Source organism: Elaeis guineensis, chromosome 11, assembly GCF_000442705.2.
Source record: "Elaeis guineensis isolate ETL-2024a chromosome 11, EG11, whole genome shotgun sequence".
Classification (NCBI taxonomy): Eukaryota; Viridiplantae; Streptophyta; class Magnoliopsida; order Arecales; family Arecaceae; genus Elaeis; species Elaeis guineensis.
The window spans coordinates 105367518-105373802 of NC_026003.2; the positions used below are offsets into that span (position 1 = coordinate 105367518).

At 36.8% G+C, this 6285-nt stretch overlaps 1 non-coding gene across 1 annotated transcript; it reads right to left on the bottom strand.

Annotated features, from left to right (window-relative positions):
* Nucleotides 1-2556: 2556 nt before the first annotated feature.
* LOC114914644 (small nucleolar RNA R71) lies at nt 2557-2662 on the bottom strand. Its single transcript, XR_003802183.1, has one exon. It is a non-coding gene; the product is annotated as a small nucleolar RNA R71 (small nucleolar RNA).
* Between the last annotated feature and the right edge of the window lie 3623 nt (nt 2663-6285).

Here is a 6285-nt window from a genome sequence, read left to right on the forward strand (position 1 = left end):
GGACCCCACTTTGTTTTCATTTCTCTCTTAGCTCCCAGCAAGCCAGCAAGACATGGTCTTCACGGCCTGGACGAGAATGAGACTGAGCACGAGAAATGGTGAGCACACATGGATTTAAAAGGTGCTAGCTTCACATAGATGTGCAGTGGACCAACGAGCACACACGGTTTAAATGTGTTGGTTCATGCGAAAATAGTCATAAGGCTGTTGGATGCGAAGCGATGATGCGAAGCGGGCAGAACGAATGCGATGGGTTGTTGGATGCGACACAGAACAAATGCATGATATGAAGTTTATAAAATGAAGGCCGCAGAGGATCGAGGGGGGACCTTTCCATGCCACAAACCGGACACCATCCTTCTCCACTTGAAAATCATTTCTACTGCTATTTTTTCCATCTATTCCCTTCGCACCTCCACCATCCTTCTCTACACCAAAATCCTTTCTCCCTAGCACCATCATCTCTCCTTCTGCTGCTGTCAACCATCTTCCAACTATTGTCCAGGAGTCTCCTCAGCCCCAAGATGTTAGCGAGCAAGAGTTCTATGGTCGGTTAAGCTTTCCTATCTCGAAAAATTCTTGAAGTGCTTGTAACAAATAGTAGTGTTTTTGATTTATCTTTTATACCCCTCCCTTCTATGCAATAAATGATCTGCTTTCAATTTTTTTTATATTTTTCTTATCTGTAATTATACTTAAAATAGTTGATACTCTTGGGACGAGCCATGATCTATGGATACGGTTCATGCTCTCAAAGTAAATTATTTTTAAATATGATTCCTTCTCACCTTATATGTATCTCATCTTGACTAGTCTATACTCCAAAAGAACGGGTCGTGATCCACTGGATACGGGCTATACTCTCACCAGACAGGTTATATCTCGATAGATGGCATATAGATTAATTGCATAGTAGGAGGGTATTAGCTGTTTGCCAAGTAACCAGGCGAAATCTCGAGATAATTCTTAATTCTTAATATACGTTTCTATTAGCATTCGATTTACTTTACTTGTGTTAATATTATTTTAGTAGATTGATCAATTTTAGTTCTTCTTTAATTCTAGTACTCGAACATAACTCAGTCTACGATCCCTGTGAATACGAACTTGACTTGCACTATCTATATAGTAGTAAGTTAGTGATTTATTTTTGATCGCTTCACAATAAGCGATCAAATTTTGGCACCGTTGTCGGAGATTGTGGCGTAGTTGCTTTTGAGTTGAAAAATAAAAAAAATTAAAAAAAATTATTTGCTTCATTTGCTTACTTTTATTCTTAGTATATTTTTAGTTTTAGTACTTTCTAACTTGATTAGTTTACTTAATCAAATTTATACTTTTGTAAAATAAAAAATTTTACACTGACATCTCATAAATTATTTAGAAAATTAGAGACAACCATAAAATCTAAAAAGAGAAATAATTTAATTTAGTCTTGACTGCATGCTAATCACAAAGCTTGGACATCTTGGTTTGTTGCATCTCATCTCCATAATTAATTTTAAGGGCACTTAACCCATTAATCAGATAAGGTGGGGACTCGATCATCTTTTCTTAGCCCAAAAATCACATCCTTCATCTTGCATAACCAAGATCTTTAATTTAAAATTAATTAGATGTTGACCACTAAGGTGTTCGAGCATACTAGGATAAGACATCCGAAAGAGTTGAACCGGGTCAAGATTGGCTAGTTGATTGGTGTCTAGGAAAGGAGTTCAGAGATTATGTCCTGAAGAAAGGTAGTTACTTAATTAGATCCGTTGCGAAAGCACAGGGAACCTTCCACCGATCTTACCCTTATCTGACTAATTAGCTAGTTGATTTCTGACTTGGAGAACTCCAAGACGGTCTTGGCAGTTAGGAGCTGTCTAGATTTAGGATGACTTAGGATAAAAATTTGATTGAGTAAGTATTTGACAATATATATATATATATATATATATATATATATATATATATATATATATATATTAATTTTTTTCTCTTCTTAGATTAAGGACTCTTAGGCCCCTCTCTGTAAATTTCTTTCACTCTTCTCTCATTTTCAAAAAAAAATTCTATAAAAATTAAAATTTTCTGTGTATGCTTGGTCGTATATCGTTAAGATCAAAAATTCAACCTTTTGATCCAGAAATAGAAAGAATTTTTAGAGCCAACAAACATAGACAAATGGATCGAAATCAGAAGAATGATCTACCTAAGCAATTGAAGGAGTACTTTACTCCTTCAACGTATACCTACTCTCCCTGTATACAGGCACCTCCCGTAGAGGCCACCCAATATGAAATTAAGTCCAGTATAATCCAAATGCTACCCTCATTTTATGGATTTAGTAACGAAGATCCTTATAAACATCTTAACGAATTTCTTGAGATATGTTCAACTGTCAAGATTCATAACTTCTCTGATGATGCCCTTAGATTGAAATTATTTTCTTTCTCACTTAAGGACAAAGCCAAATATTAGCTACATACTTTGGATTCCATGACTATATCAACCTCGGACCAGCTCCAAGGGGAGTTTCTTAAAAAGTATTTTTTCATAGGAAAAACTAATCAAATAAGAAAAATTATAACTAGTTTTTTCCAATTAGATGGAGAAATATTCCATGAAACATGGGAGAGGTTAAAGGACCTTATTAGAAAATATCCCTATCATGCTGTACCCAAATAGTAGTTAGTCCAATATTTTTACAATGGGCTATCTGAAAGACATCGATAAATGATCGATGCATCATACGGTGGGACATTCGCTCAAAAGTAAGATTGAGGCATAGCAATTGTTTGAAACTTTAAGTAAAAATTTATTATATCATATGTCTGCCTCTACTAGAGATAAACCCATGTTAAACCCATAGAGGGGTGGAATCTATGAAATAGAAAACCACATAAATATCCATTATAAGGTAGATGAATTATCCCAAAAGTTAGATCGATTATTAAGTATAGGGCATTCCTCTTCTCCATCTGGTCAACTGCAAGATATATGTGCATTATGTTCGAGCCCTACTCACATTGCAAGTGAGTGTCTAGCTGCACTATAGTTTCCTAAATATGTACAAGAACAAGTCCATCAAGCCCAAACTACTCATAGACTAGGGAACAACCTCTATTCTAGCACGAACAACCCCTATTCTAGTACGTACAACCTAAGATGGAGGAACCATCCGAATTTCTCATGAAAACCACAACTGATAGTTCCCCCGATGCAACAAAGATCAAGTTACTCAGATACGACTTATAAGCATCCACTCCACCCATAATACCAGAACTCTCCTCAACCCACCTCGAGTAACTATAGCTCGACTTTTGAAGAAAAGGTGCTGCAAGCACTTAAAGGACTAGAAATAAACATCCAACTCCTTCACTCCTATACGCAATCAATAGCAAAGCTAGAGACCCAGATAGGTCAGCTAGCAACAATTTTCAGTAGGAAGGAGGAAGACAATTACCCAGTCAGTCCATCAGTAACCCAAAAGGTCAGTATATAGCGAGAGCTCCACTGGCCCAGAGATGTTTTTCGAACATGCCAAATCTATCATGACTATTAGAAGCAAAAAAATCATAAACCATCTTAAGATAACTCAAGAACTAGAACCATCAAAATCGATCGAGCCAGAAAAGAAAAAATTTGTGGAGAGAAAAGAACCTACTGACTCAACATCTACACCTTAGGCTTCATTCCTTAGTGCTTTAGAATCTCCTCTGCCTCTCGACAAGAAGGATATAAAAATGAATGAAATACTAGAATTGTTTAAACAGGTCCAGATAAACTTACCCTTTCTTAATGCCATTAAGCAAATCTCGATCTATGCTAAATTTCTAAAGAACCTATGCACACAGAAATGAAAATCTAAGGCATAGATACCAAGAAAAGTCCACCTGACTGAACAGATCGACTCAATTTTTCAGCAAATTGTCCCATCCAAACTTAAGGATCCAGATACCCCAATTATATCTTGTGTCATAGGGGACCTCGTGATTAAGAAGGCATTATTAGATTTGGGTGCAAGTGTCAACCTTCTCCTGAGCTTTATATATGACCTCTTTAGATTTGGAGAGTTAAAACCCATGATGCTGACCATACAACTAGCAGATCGATCGATTAAGGTACCCTATGGAATGCTGGAAGACGTGTTGGTGAAAGTAGATGAATTTTATTTTTCTATTGATTTTCTTGATTGGATATAAAATCTGACAGCAACCCTAGCCAAATACCAATCATCCTAGGTATACTTTTCTTAGCAGCTGTTAATGCTTATATAAATTGTAGGATCGGGGTTATGGATGTATCTTTCGGAAATAAAAAGCTGAGGCTGAATATTTTAATGCATCTCAAGGACCACCTATGTACGATCATAACGAGGTCAACATGCTAGAGGAAGTTATAGAACATAAAGCCCCTGCCTTGCTCAACTCAAATCTTTTACAGGCATGCCTAACATATTTTAGAGAGGATAATTTTGATATCGAAGGATACACTGAAGAAGTATATGCTTTGCTAGAACCATCCAATTTTAGTCCCACTCTCTATTGGACTATAAAGTATGAGCAATTACCAACTCAATTGAGCTCTCTAATACCATCCTTAGAAGTACCACCTATCTTAGAGCTAAAGCCTCCTCCTGCCATGCTGAAATATTCATTTCTCGGACACAATGATACCCTCCCAGTGATCATTGCATCTAGCCTAACCGTTGACCAGGAAGATCAACTTATAAGAGTGCTCAAAAAGCACAAAGAAGCCATAGGATGGACGATTGCCGATTTGAAGCAATAGATCTGTCTGTTTGCATACATCACATTCACTGCGAGGCTGAGGCCAAACCACATAGGGACATGCAACGAAGATTAAATCTGAATACGTGGGAAGTAGTGAAAAAAAAGGTTGTAAAATGGTTAGATGCTGGAATTATCTATCCGATTTCAGACAGCCAGTGGGTTAGTCCAATCCAGATAGTACCTAAGAAGTTGGGTATTACCATAGTAGAGAATGATGAGGGTGAGTTAATTCTCACTCATACAATAATTGGTTAGAGAGTATGTGTGGACTATCGAAAGCTGAATATCGTTATTAGAAAAGATCATTTTTTTTTGCCTTTTATTGATCAAATCTTAGAATGGCTAGCAGGACAAAGTTTCTTCTATTTTCTGGATGAATATTCAGGATATAATCAGATCCCGATATTTTCTACTGATCAAGAAAAGATCACCTTCACATGCCCATATGGAACATTCGCATTCAGATGTATGCCGTTCGATCTCTGCAATGCACCAACCACCTTTCAACGGTGTATTTTGGTCATCTTTTCTGATATGGTAGATAAATTCTTAGAGGTCTTTATGGATGATTTTTCAATATTCGGCCCTACCTTTGATGACTGTCTTCAGAATCTAACCAGAGTTCTTCAATGATGTGTGGAGACTAATTTGGTTTTAAGTTAGAAAAAAAAGCCATTTTATGGTTCGTAAGGAAATCGTGCTTGGACATATTATATCCGAGCAGGGGATCAAAGTAGATAAAGCAAAGGTTGAAGTAATCTCGAAATTGCCTCCCCCAACCTCGGTTAAACAAGTGCGATCCTTTGTAGGCCACGTTGGTTTCTATAGGCACTTTATTAAGGATTTTAGCAAAATCTCACGACCCTTGTGCAACCTGCTTGCCAAGAAAAATTCTTTTGATTTTAATGAAGATTGCTTGGCTGCTTACAATACACTCAGAACTGCCTTAACCACTGCACCAATCATAAAACCCTCATATTGGATCCTACCATTCAAAATCATGTGTGATGCTTCTAATTATGCTGTAGGGGTAGTCCTAGGGCAAAGGTTTAATCGAAAACTGCATGTAATCTATTATGCAAGCAAAACTCTTTTAGATGCTCAATTGAATTACACTACGATCGAAAAAGAGTTACTCGCAGTTGTGTTTGCCCTAGATAAATTTAGATCATACCTTTTAGGCTCCAAGGTCCTAGTATACTCCGATTATGCAGTACTGAAACATCTACTATCCAAAAAAGATACAAAATTCAGACTGATTAGATGGATCCTTCTATTATAAGAATTCAATTTAGAAATTTTAGACAAAAAGGGATCTAAAAATTTGGTAGCAGATCATATTTCTAAGATCCTGGTAGAACATAACGAAGAAATGATCAGAGATAGGTTCTCGGATGAAAAACTCTTTTCAATCTCTTCCACTGGTCTTCCCTGATTCGCTCATATAGTCAATTACTTGGCAGTAGGATAAATCCCGTCTCACTGGAGCCAACATGAGAAAAAT